Source organism: Lycorma delicatula, chromosome 11 (assembly GCF_047948215.1).
Source record: "Lycorma delicatula isolate Av1 chromosome 11, ASM4794821v1, whole genome shotgun sequence".
NCBI classification, from domain to species: domain Eukaryota; kingdom Metazoa; phylum Arthropoda; class Insecta; order Hemiptera; family Fulgoridae; genus Lycorma; species Lycorma delicatula.
In genome coordinates, this window is record NC_134465.1 from 934,651 (window position 1) to 955,962 (window position 21,312).

Genomic DNA, 21,312 nt, shown 5'->3' on the forward strand with positions numbered 1-21,312 from the left:
TAAAAAACTGTGGATTGAAAATGTAATATAATTACGTTTAATTTTATTAATATTCCCAGTAGCCGGCTGCCATAAATCCAGATTGGGTTCAGGATGGCTTTGGAAATAATTAACTTGTTCAGAGATAATTTTGACTTTCAATTTACAATCCGGTACAACCGACAAAATTTAATATTCGGTTTTCTCGTTTTTCCAAACGCGGGCCTTTTGTCAAGATGAATACCAAAGTATTTTGTAGAATTTGATTGCGGTAGCTGAATGTCATCGATTACAACAAGTGGAGATTTGTTCAGAGAGTGAAACTAAAATGTGTACTTTTATTTTTGTTAGACTTCTTTATTTGCCACAACTTCCACCGTGCTTCAATGTTGTTTAACTATTCTTGAAGGTGCTGTGACACGGTGTCTAGTGATGCTTTAATTATTTTCACGCGGTACAAGCAAAGCACATAAGTAAAGGCGACTATTACAGTGTTGGGAGAAACCGACATATTTGGAAGCGTATGAATATTACACTTCCTTGAGCGATCCGTATATTTGTGGAAAATAGCGGAGACAACTGTCTGGAAATATCTATTTAACCTTGAAATATCTATTTCTTAAAAAATAACTGAAAATGTTAAAATACTGAAAAGATAGATGTTGATTAATTTTAAAAAGGCCAGAGTGCTACACCTAATCTGAAGACTTGGCAGATATAATAAAAACTGGTAGAGCAGACGTTCTTTGTCTGAAACTATCTGAATATTAGAAAGAACTCTATGAATCTGTTCGATGGTACTATGAAATGTTTGAAAGCCAAACTTGTAGCCAGATGTTAGTTTGTTTTGTTGAAAAAAGGTTCTATGTTGAAATCTTCTATGTAGAAATTTATCGAAAACTTTTTAAAGTACAGGTAGCATACTAATCAGCTGATATAATGTTATAAAAAAAAATTATTAACCTTTGATTGTAAAAACGTTTTACAACAAATAACAATTCGATAATAAAAAAATTTATATGAAGAAAAATCTGAAGTATTAGTAAAATAAAATTTTATGTACTTTTGAGTTTATTTCAAAAATTTTTACAGAGGTTAATAATTATTAATAAATCAGTATATTTAAATTAAAAAAAGCTAAAAAAAATATATATGTATGTAAAGTTGGATTCAGACCGATGAGTCCACGGTTAACCTTCTCGCTTCACATAACTACTTCAACAACGTGAAACAAAATTAATATACAAACTAATATAAAATGCTTATACGTATCATTTTTATTTATGTGTACCGGTATTTTAAATAAAAGTGGCTGTCAAGGTCTTTTGGCATTGCGTTGCAGCGATTCATAAAAATACTCGTTTACGTCTGATGTTTGTTTTTAATAATTATTGACTTCGGATTCATTGAAAGATTTATGTGATTTGAATCGATTGAAAGATTTATGTGATTTGAATCATTATGATTCGTTTCTCCCAAATCTAGATCTTTGCTGACCACTTTTGACTTGTCCGGTCTTCCCGAGTCAATTTTTAATTTAGACGATGTCACAAAAAAATGACAACTAATTTTTGTAAAATATGTTAAGTACATTTTTATAGAAGAAAAAAAAATAAATTTGGTGCGGTGTGCCGTTTCAAAAGTATGCATTTTTAAATTATCACCTCCGATCGTCATGGTCAAAAATGTATAAGTAATTAAAAATGATTACTGGCTGTTTAATTTATTAACGAAAATGTTTTGAATTTTTACGTATAACTACTGCGTTTTTGTGTTGCATTACTTGCTTAACAAAAACATTATTATTATACAGCATTATAACGAGATATCGTATGCGTTGAAGTATACAATTGCATTTGTTGGCATTATTGAACAATCATTAATACTGTGAATAGTTGTCTAAGACCGTTGTGAGGGAGGGGTTTATATTCTAATATAAGTATTATTTATTTGGTGGTGTTCACTTTTGTTTATCTGACGTAAGTAACTAATTTTATACCGTTCTAATATAAATTAATAGAATTTAAGTTTGATTTTTCTTTTATGATGAATTTGTCATTACTAATGCCGTACGGTTAATTGCTCTACAATGTAATCATTTCTTAAAACATTACTGTGTTAATTAGTCTAAGTTAGCGAGCGTAGGTTAATTCGTTAAATTATATTTATAATATAATTTTTATATCGGGCGATATTGACAATAATCCAAAAGTTTGCTGTTTATAGTTATAGATATAAATTAACCAAACTTAACCTAAGCTCGCTAACCTCGACTAATTAACACATAACCTATACGATAAAAAAACATTGGGTTGGAACAAACTGCATAAGTTCCGTGATTATCTTTCTATTTATTGGAAATAATAATACTCATATTCTACGATACTAACAAATAAGAACAGCGGATAGTTGACAGATTTGCAATAGACTGTTGAAGTTTTCAATTAGGTTATAAATACAATAGGACGCCGATTGTTCGTTACCCGTAAATTCATCTCGTTCAATAATTCGTCATCCCTCTGTAAAAATTTGTGATTTTTATTTTAGAGGTACAATAGTGATACACAAAAGTAAATTCAATTTTTAATTATTAATAAAAATTACACCATCTGTTAGTCCTACAGCATAAAAATTCACTTAATTGCGACTGATGTTTTTATATTAGCCTATTGTACATTATGTATAAATTACAGTAATCGTGTGAGAAAAGAACCGATAAAATTACTTTACATATCTTACAGACACTAGCTGGCAAACAGCGACCGAGGCGTGGCGGTTTAAATTGCCGTCTTTTAAATTGTAACTTTTATTGTTTTAATTGTAACAAGGGGTGCGCCTCCCCGATTTAGTTTTAATGTGACAAGTGAGCGGTAGGGACACATAGGCGGGTGCTGTACGGCGCCCAGCTTAACCGCTTACGCAAGATAGGAGCAATTAGGTAACGAGGTCGCAAATCTGTTTCGAGGCTCAGTAGCCGTTTATTGGCACAGTACATTTGGTCTATGCTCTAGGGCGACCGAATGGGGTGGTGGCGGGAGAAATGCCAGCTAACCAAATATCTTTCATTCATATAAACATTTTCATTTGGGCACTATTATTTAATCAGTTTTTTCATATTTCTTACACAGTATAGTACTTTATTATCAAAAGAACTGTAATTACATCATTTCCTTTTCGTTTCTAAAATTCATTACAGTAGTGAACTTTGCATTATGCGAGTCAGTTCATACTAGTGTCGTACTATTACTGTGTACTGTACTTACGAAGCAAAGATGTCTAGCAAATGTGGAAGTTATAAAAGTTTGATTCTTCAACACCTGTATAAGGGTGGAAAGTACCCGTTAAACACACAGGAGTTCGCAATCCCTCATACATCAGTAAACAATATTAAAAAAAATGCCTATAATTTGAACAATTGATGAGTAAAATGGAAGTTACTGATGGTGATGCAACAACCAGAAAGAGAATGAAAACAAGTCATAATTTAAGTCATGCGCAGGTGTATAACTGTAACGAAATGGGATTGTCCTGGAAGGCGCTTCCTTAGAAAACATTAAGCATCTTTTTCCGGAAGCTCTGAGGCTGGATACAAAGTAAGGAATGAACGCATCTCTAATCTTGTATGTTCTATCGCAAGTAGTTGTCATATAGACTTCCTCTAGCTGTTATTGGCAAGTCAAAAACCCGAGAGTTTTTAAACTCATAAATCGTGACTTATTACCGGTGAAATATTTTTCGCAATGAAGTGCTTGAATGACAAGATATTTTTAGCCAGTGGTTTTACGATGTTTTGTGCCTGAATTCCAGCAACATCTTAGAGAAAATAATTTACCAGAAAAGGCAGAACACAAAATTTAGGTCTTAATCGGCAAATTTTGAAAAACCAATTTTTAAATTATGTTTTTCTTTGAAGGCTGTGTACAATTCCAGTCAGCTTGTCTTACAGAGACACAATCCTTCTTGCCTGGCATCATTCAGCTGTGCTGATCATTGTGGTAAAAATGTTGGTCACATTTAATAACATTTTCATCAATTACGTGACTTGATTTCTTTTTGCCGATTTGTGGCAAAATTCCACTTGTTTTAACTAATTGTTTGGATTGAAGGGCTAAATACTGACCAACACTAAACTCATTTTGAATTTTTTGATTGTTCCAGCTTCTTGGTAATAAAATATTAATTTTTTCCTGGATTGATTTAACTGTTTTCATTTTATCTTTTATTTTAATGATTAATTCGTATTCCCTACCTAAATCAGCATAATTTTGTGACTAAATATTACATTTAATACAGTTTGTGAACATACATACATTTAAACATTTATGTTTGTGTACATTTATTACAGTTTGTGACTAAACTGGTTTCTTCTGTAGAAATATTTAAATGAAAGGATTTGTTTAATTTACTGGTAACCGACTCTGCTATTTTTGTAACATTATTTTTTGAAATTGGTACCTTTGTGCTTTTCGATAATTTTTTAACTTTATCGGAGGAAATGCCAAGTGTTGAACAAGCTTTATTCACAGACATGACTATAACATATTGAGGCTCAAATATATCTTCACATTCCGGTTCGCTTTCTGTATCATCATGTGGTTTTTGTATTTTGTTTAAGCATTTTGTACACAGTGCTCTGCCTGGAATTAATTTTAAATTTGGATTGCATGTTGAAAGTGTCAAAAGATATTTCTTAAAGAGAGATCACCTGCTTAGTGTGATTGTATATAAATATTAATACCCCCTTAAAATTATTCTGCCTCTTGTTTATTAACTTTTAATATGTAACATAAAATTTGTTGTTAGATTTGATGATAATTGAATAAATTGGTTTGGCCAATTGAATAATTGAGTAAATTGGCAGTACTCGCTAAAGCGAGTACTGCCATTTCCTGAGGGGTGCTAAGAGACCTAAGGATCACCTGGATTTAATTTAAGTTTAATAATTTATTTATTGAATTTAAAATTTTATATGCACACAATTCGAAATATGTTACATGGTGGTAAGCAAGGTATAACATAATGTCGAACTTAGATATGAGTAAACAAAGATGTACACAGCAATATTATGAATCTGTTTCACAAACATGACACAGTAATATAATAAATAAAAGTTCCATAAACTTGTGCATATTTTGACGTTTATATATCTAAACAAGCTTGTGTTATTTATTTTGTAAATTCTGTTTAAACTGATTAATTCTTAGTTAGTATTTTCCCCCGTTTTTAGTAACCTTTATTAGTGTGGGCATGTTAAAAAAAAATATTTATTCTAAAATCAGTTATTTATTGTCATCAGTTGAAATTGACCGTTTGCAAATATTTTAATGTATTCTGTTACAAGGTTTTTAGCTTAATTTATATGATTAAATCTCTCATAACATTCATTATACCGCATCTAAGTTGCTTCCACATAATTTTGCTGTTTTATTTTTAATTATTAAAATTCTGTATAATTTACATTGACTGCCAGTAGATATTTGTTGTGCTCCGTTAAGCATCAGGTAATGCATAAAACCGATATCTGGGCATGAGAATTATCTTCTTTAACAAGTCATTTAAATGTAATATTTATTAAAATTGTAACAAATACGCACATGTACAAAAACTCATTTGAGCCACATGTGGCTCACATAGCCTCCTGATGTTCTTTAGTTTTTAATTTGAGGTCCATGTGAGCCTTAGAGGGATCACATGATTAATTTTGGTATTATTTAACAAAGTATTCTTGTATAAACAAAAGTTATATTTATAACTCTTAACATTACATCAATTCTCTTCATAAATTCTATCATTTAATGATCAATTTTGTTATAAAGAATTCAATACAGAACTTTTTTACACAAAATCATGATCAACAAAGTTTCTATCAAAGATTTTATGTCATGACAAAATCAGTCAACAGCCGAAGCAATCAAAAATAAAAGAAGGCATCGTACACATAACATTTTGTCATCACCCTTTTGATAATTTTTGCTGAGGTTTCTCTATGATCTGTTTACCTCTTCATTTTGTAGCAGCCACTGCATCTCTGTCTTGCTGTTAACTTCTTACCTTCAGTGTTGATCAGCCTATTTACTCTTGCAGTTTCTTTTGTAGATGCATCTTGATTGACTTCAGTTTGCACATCATTGTCAAACATCTGTAAAAATTGTAAAGTCAATTATTCCCTAAATATTTGGGTTTTCGTTGGAAGTTTCTGTTCTTCGATAACAGGTTGTATGAAAACCAAGCACTGACAATTGATTTTTGATGAAAACAGTATTTCAAAAATGATTTTTTTATATCACTTAACATCAAGGCTGGTGGAATATGAGCTCATTTGGTCAGACAAATCTACACAGTATGTCTGAAAAGCTCCCGATCTAAATAAAGTAAAAATACAAATTTAAAGATAAACGAATTTACTCACATCAGCCCTCTACATAGAACCCTTCAATAGTTATACAACTGTAGTGCCGGTAGAGCCTGTGAAACGATCTGGAGAAATCACTTTGTGGGATCACCTTTTTCGGTGCAAGCCCTTTGGGTGGCCAAAATGTCGTTGAAAAAGCGGCCTTTCAACTTTAACTTGAGTTTCGGCAACAGAAAATACTCAGCTGGTGCCAAGTTGGGTGAATTGGCCCTTTAAGACGGTGATTTGATTTTCAGCATAATAATGTATTAAAAACTGCTGCCATGTGTACCAGGGGGTTGTCAAGCAAGAGATCGGGCATCTGCCCGATCCCGGTACTCGGGCTGGATTCGAAGGTATCAGGCCTTTCATTACCTCCAAATAGAATTTAGAATTCACGATTTGACCAGTTTGGACAAATTTATGATTAATCAGGCCCTTTGAATGGGAAAATGCCATCAACATTTTTTTTCACTCTTGATTTTTGCTGCCTGACTTATTCCGGTCTTTGTGTTCTAGGACTCAACCAAGCAGCGGATTCACGCTTTGTTTGTGGATCATACATAAAGCAGCAGCTTTCATCCCCAGTTACAATTGTTTGCAAAATATTTGCGTCACTATAGGCAATTTCAATGAAGTCTTGAGCGCAAGAAAGACTTTTTGTTCTGCAATCCAACAAATGTGGAATGAAATGAGAGCACACCTTTCAGCAGTTCATTTTTTCTGTTAAAATTTTACGTGCCGCATCTTTACCGATGTTTAACGTTTCAGCTATGGCCTGAAGGGTAAGATGAGGTTGTTTGAGCAGGAGCGTGCGCACTTTCACAATATTTTCATCATGATCAGCTGTTGACAGCCTTCCACTTCGTTCATCGTCATCTAACGACTCTATCACATTTATGTTGAAGTATAAGATCGGGTTCATCTCCGAATGCTTGTTGTATCAGAGAATAAGTTTTAACAAAAGATTTTTGAAATCGAACACAAAATTTTATCGCGCTTCTCTATTCCATATTGCAAGCTCCCACAAGGTCACAGGAACACAACGTATGTGGCCGATGATGTATAACTCGAGACGAGTGACGAAACGTGATGAAATTTTGTACACACATTTGTCAGGCATTGTGCAACACATTTCCCTGATTGTTCGAGACGCTACTTGTATCGAATACAGAAATTTTATTTAGGAACTTTTCAGACCTACTGTGTATGTAAGTACTACTGCAATGTTGTAATCTGTAACTACCTTGGGTTTCGTGGTGGGCTTTCCTTCTGTTTTGTTGAAATCATTAACAAATGTCTGTTATTTTTCCATTTCAATATATATATATATTTTTTTTTACCTGAACCTTGGGCTGTAACTACTTCAATTTGTTTCAGTTTGGTTTCTGTTAATTGTTTTGTATTTCCTTTTTGATTAGCCATTAATATACTAGCAAGATTTTTGTGTAACAATCAAGTAACTAAGAAGTCAACGTTACCCTTGTATACCAATTTCCAAAAAAAATGTTCATCCAACATCAAGTAATGGTCCAATGGAACCCTTTTGCTTGAAATTACTTCTTTTCTAGCATATATCTTGAGATTCCATATATACCCACAGACAAAGCATAATTTTATAAGTTTCACCCTGTGCTGATGTTTTTTTTATAGTTTTGATGAAAGACAAGCTGTCCCCCTGAAAAGAATTATTTTTCATAGATTTACATCTCTTCCTGAGGATTCATTCCGTCTTGAAACTTTGGGAGAAGCTAGTCGATGAGTTGTTGAATTTTGTACAGTCTTTCATCGTATGGAACATTTCCATTATTTGAAGCATGGAACATTCTCAGAAGAATCTCAAATATGTTACAATAAATTAGCTTACCAACTTGGTTATAATACAACAGACTTGCTATATCCTCAGCAATTTACTATCACCCATCCACAAAATTATTCCACAGAATCTTTGCATTACATTTATATCAGGTGTATACCATTTTTTCACTCTAGAGCTTTTTTATAATTATTGATTGCTCTGTTCTCCTTCAAAATTCAATCTTTTGTTTTGCATAATGATGTCTCATTGCCGTAAGAAATTGAAAATGCATGATTAATGAAAAGTGCATAATACACTTCTTGGGGGTTGGCATCTGTACCTTTGCTATTATTTTTCATCATTAACTAATAGTGCAAAGGCATTGGGATAAAATATCATGTATATCTAAGTTATTAGATTAAGTTAGATTAAATTCATTATCTCCTTTGTTGTTATCATTGTACCACTCTTTTACCACCTATCTCTCTCCATAAACCTCTAATTTTTTGTCTTGTCATTTACGATTGGTTTGTCAAATTTTGATCTGTATTCAGGGTTTTCATCAGTCAGTGTCAAAATCAGCATTTTCACTAGAACTCGTTTAAAAATAAATCAAAACATGAAAGTGTTATGCTGGATAACACTAGAATTAGGTTTAAAATAAAATAAATGTTTTTAGGTATAGAATAAAAAATTTTTGTTAATTTTCCAGTAGACAATTAAACATTTCTAGTTTGTAGAGAATTTACTTCTGAGGATATAAATGTAAATAACATCGGTTAAAATTAAACAGAAATTTAGTTTAATAAAATAAAAAAAAGAAACTAGATCTGGAACTAAATGAAAACAAATAGAAAACTTATCAATAACAGAAAAAATTCATAAAAAATATAATTAAAAAAATTAAAATCATGTACATTAGTATGTATCAAAGAATCAGTGAGCCAAGGGCCATGTCACATGGCCTCTTAGAGAGATTAATTTGAGCCACATATATGGCGTCATCTGTTAATATCATTCGTCTGTTCTTGTGTTCTCTTACCTTTTTCATTGAGAAAGCTTGCATCAGTATCAAATATAACCCCATTCAAGCCACCACAAAACATAAACAAAGAACAGTCATTAAGGAGTTAGAGTAAGACAGTTGTTTATGACAGCTTATAGAAACCTATTTATGAAAAAATCAACATTATTTTTACACAGAATTTTTTTTAAAATTTTTATTATGGATATTTATTTTGATTTTTGGTGTTTTTTTTTTTGTAGATAATGAATGGGCGTGTAAATAATACTTTTAGTAATGAAGCTGTGCCTCTTAATAAAAAATATTAAATTAGAGACTGAACAGGATAATGTAGCACAAATGATATCCTTTTTTTTTACCACATCATACGACTGAAACTGTGATGTATTCATCACATGAACATGTAAGTTTTTTAATTTTTTTTTTTTGTACGTTTGAGGCAATATTTTACTTTACATTCATTTCTTTCTAAATGTTTATTCCTGTTTTCCAACAGTTCTTCATTCTTTTGCTTTATTTTTCCCTTCTCTCTTCTGAGCAAATGTTGTTTCTCTTTTGTACCTTTCTGTGAAATCTTTACTGGTTTTCTGAACATTATTCTGTATTGTACTATCTCCTTGAAAAAATATTAACATTTTCATTTACAACCACTGAAATCTGTTGATTTTCATTCTTTTTTTCTGTAAATGTGGTTGAAGATCTGTTTTGTGAGACTGAAAAAGATTTGGCTCTTCTTTTTCGATTGAATTGACATTTTGTCGGTTTCATTGCATTTGTAAATGTCTTTATTACTTCTTAATCTGCATTCATTTTCTTGCATTCTTATCGGTTCTAGAATCTTTTTCAAGCTTTTACTCTATTTTCTTTTGGATTTATTTTATCTGATTTCAAAGTTAAGATGCATCTGATGCAGATTCCGCTGCTAAAGACGCATATAGTCAACTATCCTTCACTACCTGTATTACTACATCCAATTTTATTAACCATGTCAAACACACACTTTGTGCAAGGTGGCAAAATGACTGGATTGCCATGGTAGGTAACAAACTTTGACATCTCAAAGGTACTGTGTTACCACAGGATTCCTCTCACAGGAAAATTCGCTGAGAGGAAGAGGAAGTGGTTCTCTGCCAATTACAGATAGGATGTACAAAAGCTTCTCACGGGTATCTGATTTCAGCAGAAAATGCACCGATGTATGTACAATGAGAGTGCTGCTTGACTGTGTGCCACATCCTTGTGGATTACATTTGTTATGCGGCCTTGCATTGTAAATTTAAATTGTCCAGGAATTTTCATCATATCCTGGGCAGTAATAAAGAAGTTTTGGACTGGGTATTTTTATTTCTTCCAAGTATTAGTATTTTACATATTTTTAATAATAGTATGCTTAATTTTTTTATGTACAGTAGTTTTATATTTTTGTGTTTCACATTTTAGTTAAGTTTTTTATTTTGTCATTGCTTTCAGTATTTTAGTTTGAATTTAAATTTTTGTTTTTAAGTTTTTATTTTATTTTAATTCTGTTGCTGTCTTATTAGATTTTATACTTTATTTCTATATTTCATTTTTTTCCCTGGGCATCATAACGAAAATGTTTTTTGCCCAGAAAAACACTGAAGCAAACAGGTCCTCTGGTTTGATTACTGTATTTTAGTGCCTAATTTTGGTATCTACTGAGATGTCCTTTTTGCTCAAAATATCTTTTGTTAGTTGATCGGCTAATTTTATTTTTCTCACTTTTGTTTGATTGCCTTTTTCATCTAAATCATTAATTTGGATTATTTCTCCCATATATTTAAATTTGTTAACTTTAATTTTTACCCGAATTTCATTTTTAGGGACTTGAGGATTCTTGGTTGGTTGTGAATTATGCCTTTTTGAAAGAAATCTTTAGCCTTATTTTCCCTGCAAATTATTTTAAGTGTTTTACTTGTTCCGCTGCCTTTTTGAGGTTCTCCAAGAAAATTGTAATGTTGTCAGCAAGGGCTAAGCACTTACTTTCAATTTCAGACTCAATTTTATTTACTGGTCTGTTCCAATGTTTTTCATCTTGTTTTTCCAATCTTTTATTACTTTCTGTTGGTCACACATAAAAAGAATTGATGCTGAACTCTCTGTTGTCTTACTTCTGTTTTAATTTCTAATTCTTCCGACACTTCTCATATGAATTTTACTTCTGATTTTGTGTTTGGAAGAGTCTGTTTAGTATTGTTAATTATGTTGGGATCCACACCAAATTCTTCTAGGATCTTAAATAAGGAAGTTCTATAGATTGAGTTGTATGCCTTTTTGAAATCTATGAAGACAATTACTTAGTTTTTATACCTTGTAATTTTTTCCCTTATTATTGTTTTAAGGTTTGATATTTGTTCTTCGCATAATCTTACTTTTCTGAATCCTTCTTCATATAGTAAAGTGCATAGAATCACAGATTTTATAGGCAGCATATCTAAGAAAGATTTTATGTTGTATTTCTAGTAATTTTAATTGCAAGTCAGCAAAGGGTCGCCAGACAACAGAACCGTAATTGTGTACTGTATAAATGTATGAACTGCAGAGTTAATATTTTCTATGATTTGTTGAGAATCTCTTTAATAAAATTGACCATTTTTAGTGACTTAAAATCTTTAATAGAAGATACCTTTTTATTGCAGTATTATTCAGTTGGACAGTGTATATTAACATTTGCAATAGCTTCCAAATTGACTATGAAATCAATTTATTTTAAGTTAATATAAATACTATTTAAGTCAAATCATTTTTGCACAAAGTTCAATCGGAAGTAATTGAATATAAACTAGATTTGTAATAAGCTTAAATAATTTCATATCATCTGCAAAAAATAGAAAAAATGTGAATAGTGTATGAATAAACTATCGTTTATAAATACTATGAAAATTGGAGAACCCAAATGCATGCCGTGTTTTACTCCACATGTAACATAAATAGACTAGAGATAAAGTTATCGGTTTTAACATAGGGTATTTGTTTGTACAAAAGAAATGTATACAAGACAACAATTTATTATTAAATCCACATGCAGCGAGTTTTTTAATAAGTAATTTGATATTAACCTACATCAAATGCACAACGAAAATCAGTATAAATTGCATCAACATAATTACCATCATTTAGTACATCACCAGTATCTTCTGTATATTCACACAAGTTTGTTCGCGTAGATTACCTTCCAAAAAACCATGTTCTTCAGGAACTATATTAATTTGTTTATGCAAACTGTGATTTTCATACAAAAGAGCTTGGCAAAAAATTGCATTTGATGGGGTAGGTTAAATGATTGTTTCTCAATAATTATTATTAAGATTTTAGCCCAAAACTAGTATTATTGAAGCGTACAGTGTTTTTTACGAGACAACATATCTTTAGTTTCAATGATTATTTTATGGGGGAAAACACATCATTGTAATCATTGAAACAATTTGAATAAGATGACGATATTTTGAAAGTAAAGTATTTAATATTAAGCTTTTAATTGAGGTTGGGATGATTTAAAAAAGATCATTCAAAAAGTACAGCTGCAACTAGTAGTTCAGCATGTTTGTTGCTATAATGACCAGCAATACTCAGACATGGTTTAATAATGCCTTTCACACAGTTTTGTCAGACTACTTTATACATCGTTAATATTACAAATTTTAGTTTTTGTAAGTAGTATTATTATTATTACTATACTGTTGGTGTTGTTATTTCTATTTATTTTTATTTTTACAATTATTCGCAATATTTCTATCAAAGACATCTATATAAAAAGAATAACAGATTACATAAAGGCATTAAAATCGTATCTGTAAACATTATACATATTATTAGAATGCTGTAATTTAAAAAAAAAAGTGTAAAAGCGGTTGCAAGCAACCACTTTTTCTTAAAGCTACTGTTTTGATTTCAGCTTTCCTCCAGCTTTTGTGGTAATTTTATGTACCACAAAAGGGAGATAAGTTGTGTTATCTATTATTACTGCACTCCCATGTTGTAAGTTATTTGTACTTCATTCATAAACCAATTTTTATGATTTTCATTAACCCATGTCTCATCAATGTAAAATATAGCAACCACCTCCAATACCTCACACGGCTTCCTGGGGAACAGTACCTCCACGCAGTCCTCCAGTAGCCCCTCAACAATTCAGGTAACGCTCTCCTGAACTTTTTACTAACAATCTTGAAGGCGTCTCCCCATTCATTGCAAACCACACATTTTGATCTCTGTAAACTACTTTCAGTAATTCTTTCCTCCACATCATCGATAACTTCTTCAATAAGATTCTAAAAAAAAAAATGTAACTGTTAAGTTAAAAGTCTGTCGGAAAAATTTGTTATTTTTAATAATTCCAACTACAAATTGACAACTTATACTTTAATATTAAATATCTTATGTTCATATTTAAGCAAGCACAATATGTTTGTTTCAGAGTAGCAAAAATAAAAATTTCATTTGTATTAGCAGTTAAAATAGAGGACAAAATGTAACACAAACTATATGCTACATTGCGCAGAAATTAAAACTGGTCAGTCAACAGGCAATTTCATAATGCAGAATAAAAAAAAAACAAATTTAAAAATAATTACTGTAGTTTATTTCTGTTTAAATTAACTGAAAATAGAAACCTGACAATAAGTGTAGGTATTTTCCAAACTCATCCACAGATTAAGATATTGGTCATTACAATTGTTCTTAAAAAATCAAACACAGAGAAGAGTAATAAGATCAGTTTATCATTTTCATTAGATATTCATCCACTGGAAGAATTGAATGAAGTGAAAAATAAGAGAAAACAGGTTTAGGACTGGATGGGTGAGTCAAGTTAATAATGAAAGAATTATATACTGAAGATCCAAAATTATATTAGTAGATCATGAAAATGTCAAACAAAGATTTTAATTTCTCTTTAATACATTCTGATACACAAAAATGAGAGTGCCATGAGAAAAACAATGTATGCTGAGATTAAACTTGAATGAAATAATTGTGTTATTTACCTACAAGAGTGAGCTACACATTTCTCGAGAAATGTTATCATGTTTCTAAATCACATATATTCAGTTTCATACTACAAGTGTTTAATGCAATTTAACCTGCTGAAGAATAATTGGTCTTATTTAAAAGATTCTTAAATGTGTTCTGATTTTAAGAGAAATCTATGAGCAACAAACTTTAGATCCTTAAAAACATAACAAAATTAATTAACATGCAGCAATGACATTTAGCGTTAGCTAGTAAACATCTCCCTCTACGAACATGAGACCCTTGACGTTGGTATGGGGGCTTGAGTGCTCAGTGATACAGAGTAGCTGGACCGAAGGTGCAACCATATCAGAGAGGTATCTCTTGAGAGCCAGACTAAGGAATGATTCCTGAATGAGGGCAGCAGCTCTTTCAGTAGTTGTTAAGGGTGTAGGTCAGGACGACTTAAATGGTCATATCAACATCACTCAGTCCTATCAGTCATATCAGCAGTACTCAGTCCTCTGAATACTGCGAACTGAAACCAAGAAGTATAATTTAGTAGTTGCCAACATCCAGTTTAAAAATCATAGTAGAAGAATATACACACGGAAAAAGCAAAGCGATACTGCAAGGTATCAGATAGATTATATCATGGTTAAGCAAAGATTTAGAAATCAACTCACCGACTGCAAAACTTACCCTGGAGCAGACATTGATAGCGACCATAATTTGGTGATAATGACATGTAGATTGGGGTTTAAAAACCTAAAGAAAAGGAGTGAGATGAATCTGTGGAATTTAGAGAAGCTTGATGAATAGGAGGTAAGAGGATTTTTGAAAAGGACATCGCAAGAGGTCTCAGTAAAAACAATAAAGCAGAAAATGTAGAAGAAGAATGGGTGAATGTTATAAAGGAAATTCTTTAATCAGCAGAAGTGAACTTAGGTGGAACAAGAACAAGAAATACAACAAACAGGAAGTGCAAACTAGCGAAAGAAGAATGGATTAAAGAAACGTGGAAGAAGAAACCAAAGATGGTACACAGATTTATAATATGAAAGGTAAAGTCGATAGGTGGGTGGGATATATTGAAGAGTTATACGGAGGAAATGAATTAGAAAATTGTTACAGAGGAAGAAGAGGAAGTTGAAGAGAATGAAATGGGAGAAACAATACTGAGATCTGAATTTTAGAAAGCATTAAGAGATTTGAATGGCAGAACGGCATCTGGAATAGAAAGAATACCTGTAGAATTACTGCGCAGTACAGGTGAGGAAGAGATTGATAGATTATACACACTGGTGTATAATATTTATGGAAAAGGGGAAGTTCCTTCAGACTTCAAAAAAAGTGTTATAGTCATGATACCAAAGAAAGCAGGAGCAGATAAATGTGAAGAATACAGAACAATTAGCTTAACTAGTCGTGCACCAAAAACTTAACAAGAATTCTGTACAGAAGAATTGTGAGGAGAGTGGAAGAAGTGTTAGGAGAAGACCAATTTGGTTTCAGGAAAAGTATAGGGACAAGTGACGCAAATTTAGGCCCAGATTAATAGTAGAAGAAAGATTAAAGAAAAACAAACCAACATACTTGGCATTTAAAGACCTAGAAAAGCCATTCGATAACGTAAACTGGAATAAAATGTTCAGCAATTTAAAAAATTAGGGTTCAAATACAGAGATAGAAGAATGATTGCTAATATTTACAGGAACCTAACAGCAACAATAATAATGGAAGAATATAAGAAATAAGCTGTAATAAGAAAGAGAGTCTGACAAGGATGTTCCCTATCACCGTTACGTTTTAATCTTTACATATAACTAGCAATTAATGATGCTAAAGAACAATTTAGATCCAGAGAAACAGTACAAGGTGAAAATATGAAGATGCTACAATTTGCTGATGATATAGTAATTCTAGCTCAGAATAAAAAGGATTTTGAAGAAACAATGAACGGCATAGATGAAGTCCTATGCAAGAAATACTGCATGAAAAACAAGAACTAGAACAAAATGAAAGAAATGAATTGTAGTTAAAATAACGAAGATGGACCACTGAATGTGGAAATAGGAGAAGAAAAGATTATGGAGGTAGAAGAATTTTGTTATTTGGGTAGTAGAATTACTAAAAATTGACGAAGCAGGAGCAACATAAAATGCTAAATAGCACAGGGGAAACGAGCCTTCGTCAGAAACATAATTTGTTTACATTAAAAATTAATATAAATTACAAGAAAAGATTTTTTATAGTATAAATTTGGAGTGTCGTTTTATATGGAAATGAAACATTGAAAATTGGAGTATCTGAGAAGAAAAGATAAAAAGCTTTTGAAATGGGGTACCTATAGGAGAATGTTAAAAATCAAATGGGTGGATAAAGTGACAAATGAAAAGGTGTTGCGGCAAATAGATGAAGAAAGAAGCATTTGGAAAAATATAGCAAAAAGAAGCGACAGATTTATAGGCCACATATTAAGAATACCTGGAATAGTCGCTTTAATATTGGACGTACAGGTAGAAGGAAAAAATTGTGTAGGCAGGCAACGTTTCGAATATGTAAAACAAATTGTTAGGGATGCAGGATGTAGGGGGTATACCGAAATGAAATGACTAGCACTACATAGGGGAACTTGGGGAGCTACATCAAACCAGTCAAGTGACTGAAGACAAAAAAAAGTGAACATCACTTCGTATCAATTGTGAATTTGTTGCAGTATCAAAGCTATAGTTCACTGTGTTCATTTAGAAAAATTAGTTGATAATGAAGTTACTTATTTTTCTTCAACAGTCAATATTGATCAAATTTCGAGTAATGATGAAAGCATCTCTTTATAAATAAATTATATACATTTCATTGCTAAGATCTCTAAAATTGTTTAACAGGGCAAAGAAGGAGACTTTTTTCGTACCCTTTACAACTCACACAAAGCCACACATATTTTTTTCACAGCTATTTTGGTAACAAAATATTGAGTAACAAGATTAGCATCTTTTTAGAAAAAATATTCACCATCTAACTTGATGAAAATATACCATTCTAAAGCGCGAGCTCTAACAGGAAGTTCATAAACCAGTGCATTCGAAAAGTAACTACATAAATGTGATTATAGGTTGAGGAATTTTATTCTGTGTTAATATGAGTAATACAAAGGTTACAAAGGTTTTCTACAAAGGTTTGTAATTCTGTATTGAATGCAGTTAGCTTCCATGACCCGATCAGGATGTTGCGACAAGAATATGACCCCTCAACTAAAGAAGATATGATTCTTTCCTGTCACTGTTTGTTCATTACATTTAAACGATTGAGTCTGTCTTTCCATGTGCACACTGAACAATGAATATTTCTCATTTAACACATCTTCATAAGCATAAGGAGTATATACAGACAGTGAAAGATTAGTATTTTATTAGATTTCCAGGTATAGTGGTCGATATAGCGTAAGAACACTAATCGAAGACTTTGGGGAGATTGGTTCAGTTAAGAAATATGAGTGAAGTGGTAGACCATAAGTACTTGATGAAGACGTATCGACTACTATGTGATGTAGTCTTAACAAATCCGTGCAAAAGTTAGCTTAACAGAAAAACAACTGCAACAAGGCAATTTGTAATAAGCACAGTCTTTTCCCATAAAAAGCAATTCAAAAGTTATTGGCCAGAGACTGTGCAAAGTGAATTCAATACTGGGGATGGTTTCTACAGTTTCTAGTGGATGTTTGTGAGCTGCCAACTATTTAAGCACAAATTTTACTTTATACTACCATTTAAATATGAATTCAATTCTCTGTGAAAAGAAATTCTAAAAAATTAACTTTGTATTGAGGAAGCCGATACCCTCCATGGCTTCAAAAAGGCATGTTTTTTTGCTAAAAAATAGTAGTATTTCAATATATTCTACTAATTTTCAGATATCATGCAATAGTCATATTACTACTGCATAATCATTTTATTATAATTACCGTTATAATTTAATACACATGAAAAAAAGATTCTAATCAATGAGTACTGAAATACCATAGAGAAATCGCAAAAAACCCAAGGATCCCTCAGAAAACACATAAATACCACACTAAAAACTATACATGAAGTATTAAGAAGTACAATATTTCCTACATTTATTCATTTCTATGTTTTATGGATGATTCAACAGCAATAATGCAACATGTTGGGAGGTAAACAAACAATTTGTTCTGGCTGTGCCACATTTACAGTACCATAAGAGACACAATGAAGTAGTTTCTCTGAGGACAACATTGTTCTTCATAAAACTGGTTTCTGTGAAAAGATTATAAATTTACTTGCAAGAATATATCAACTGCATTTCAGTAGGTTTGTTGTGTGATTAGGAACAGTATATTTTGTCACTATGAAGAAAGAAACAACAACCTAATATAAAACCTTGCACGGAATGTTTATTCTTACTCAAAAGCAACGAGTTTTCAGTGACTTGTCAATCATACAATCCTACACATACTTTTGATCATTTCACATACAGTTTGGTATCACTTTTTTAAGTTTTAGTCAAAATATCCAGTGTTAAACAAGAATGCTAAATATTAGGTAAACCATCAAAAAGTAAATGAAAATATGTTACTTGTCTAGGTGTTGTCGGTTTATCATCTGCCATAGCAACAGGAGAAATAAAATGTTCTGTTCCCTCTGTTTCATGCTTAATACTAGAAGATGATGGATCTTCATCAAAAAATGAACTATCAGTTTGTACATCCATACTCTGGAGCAAAACAAAGTAATAATAATAATAATTTATTATCTTTATATAATTAACATATATTAAAAATATATCTATTTTTCTTATAATGATAAAACAAATTGGTTTTCATAGAAATAACTCATCCATGTGAGTAGTTCTATAATAATATTCAACTGGAACCTTTCAATATATAATCACACATGATAGTTCCAGAAAAGTGAAATATTGTAAGCATTGGCAGTAAATTAATATAAAAAACACATCAACCTTGTTTGGAAACAAAAATGCCATAGAATAAGAATTATCGAAACCTATAACAAAGTAAACAAGGTTCATAAAGGAAAGGATAGCTTTATATTCTTATAAAACATTTTTATAAACAATGTTAAATGTGGGTATAAAAAAATTACTATGTTAGTCACCTTCATTTAAGGCGTGAGGCACCTGCTCATTGTATTTTATTTGTTACGTATTGTTGATAAAATGTTAATGCAATCTGTTAAATAAAGTTATTTATTGCCCTATACTCTACTAAAATGTTTTTTACACCATAAACCAAAATATCTCAAGCTGGACATAAATGCAAAATAATTATATGTGAGCAATAAACAATAAATAAAAATATCATAATGAACAGAATAAATAAGAATTCTTACAATAACTAGGTTTTATGTTTATAACATAAAACAGGGTAAAGAAGAAAATATCTTGCTTGTTTAAATATTGTCAGACCATCATCTGTCTTGGCAAGATGTACAAACAAATATTCTTGTTGCCCTTTTTCATGCGTGCTTTCTTTTTTTAATGGGCAAGGATAATGGATTTTCTTCCAAAACTGAATCACTAATTTGTGCATCCATACTCTGCAAAAAAATATGAAGTAATAATAATATTCTATTATTATAGTATGACTATCAAAGCAGGTTTTAAAGCAATAACATGTATGTTATGTCTGGAAATGATTTTTTATACAAATAATTTATATTTATAACTAACACCACATGAAAACCACAGTTTATGGTATAAATGAATTTCTAAATCTCCAAAAAATATACATGAGTAGACAATAACAGTAGAGGTCATAATTTTTTATTACCAAAAATGATACAATATTTTTTATAAGAAAAGTATTCACTGGGTATATAGACTAAATTATAATGGTATAATTATAATTATGTGGTATGTAATGGGTATAGATACTAAATTAAACAAAGATTATTGCAAGTTTTTTTAAGTATTAATGGAAGCCAAATAACTTGTATAAAAGAAGAAAATTTAATTTTTACAGAATCAAAAAATTTTCAATGTAAAAAGATAATTCAAGAGTTAAGATGCCAGTAACATAAAATAAGGCTGTCTTCCATGAACTATTAGAAGAACGCGAGTCAAAAAGGCGTGTCCTAACCTGACCCTAGTTATAACTCTCTCACACAAGCATCTTGAACTGATAAATGCCAGAATTGATACTTATCGATTAGCATATTATGACATGACATTTCAATGTTATACTATGTTTTTAACACAAGCATAGTATTTGTTTACTGTACTCACAAGCTACTTTCCCTTTTACCTAACTGCCAGCAACATTTGACAGTATAACTTTTAATACTGCAGCTTCTCATAAGCCCTTATGCACCATTAATAAACACATTACTGATTTTTTGGATGAAAATTTCAAGAGAAGCATACGATTAACTAAACATCTAAATTTATTACGCTGTTTCTGGTAAAGCCAGATTGCATTAATTTTCTGTGGTACAAAGAAGCCATTGTGGAAAAGTTAAAAATTTAACAGAAAAATATGAGATTATCTATCTCTTCTTATAGAAAGTTTAAGAGAACGTTCTACAACTATCTTTCAGAGAACTGAACAATCACATCCAGTACATAAAATTTAATATATATGTAGGATATGATTTTAATTGAAAAAACCCTAGCACATCGAAATTTACTTATTTCTATAAATATGTTTACTGTTTTTCTTATACTTGTTTGAGAATACTTCAAAGTATATCGCCTCCAGAATAAGACTGAATATCTGTTTCTTGTTGTTCATGTCTAATTTCCCGTTTGCTAATTATGAAGTCTTTCTCCATCACGGGTGAGCTTCTATAATTTACCAAAAAATATGTAAGGATTTCTTACCTTCTAGCTATGCAAATAAGATTAATTATTAAATGTGTTATTATAGAGTTTTCTATATTATTATATTTAGTTATATTAATATACTTACGACACGTATATAAAACACACTTCTTTCACTTAATAAAAATAACATTAATGACTACCAACCACCATGTGACAGAACAGATTTCATATATATGTTACCGAGGATGTCACATGAAAGGAATGCATATCAATTATACTACTGTGCTATTGGGGTGTTCGTAATCTCACATTACAGTCCGCAATATATGTAAAAACAATGAAATTGGG

At 31.2% G+C, this 21,312-nt stretch overlaps 1 long non-coding RNA gene across 1 annotated transcript in view; it reads left to right on the forward strand.

Moving 5' to 3' along the window:
- The first annotated feature begins 1,337 nt into the window (after positions 1–1,337).
- The window catches only part of LOC142332352 (uncharacterized), a 30,457-nt gene continuing 10,482 nt past the window's right edge, over positions 1,338–21,312 (forward strand). Inside the window, exons 1-2 of the long non-coding RNA XR_012758269.1 lie at positions 1,338–1,958; positions 9,435–9,595. This is a non-coding gene — a long non-coding RNA (uncharacterized LOC142332352). The remainder of the gene's footprint in view (positions 1,959–9,434; positions 9,596–21,312) is intronic.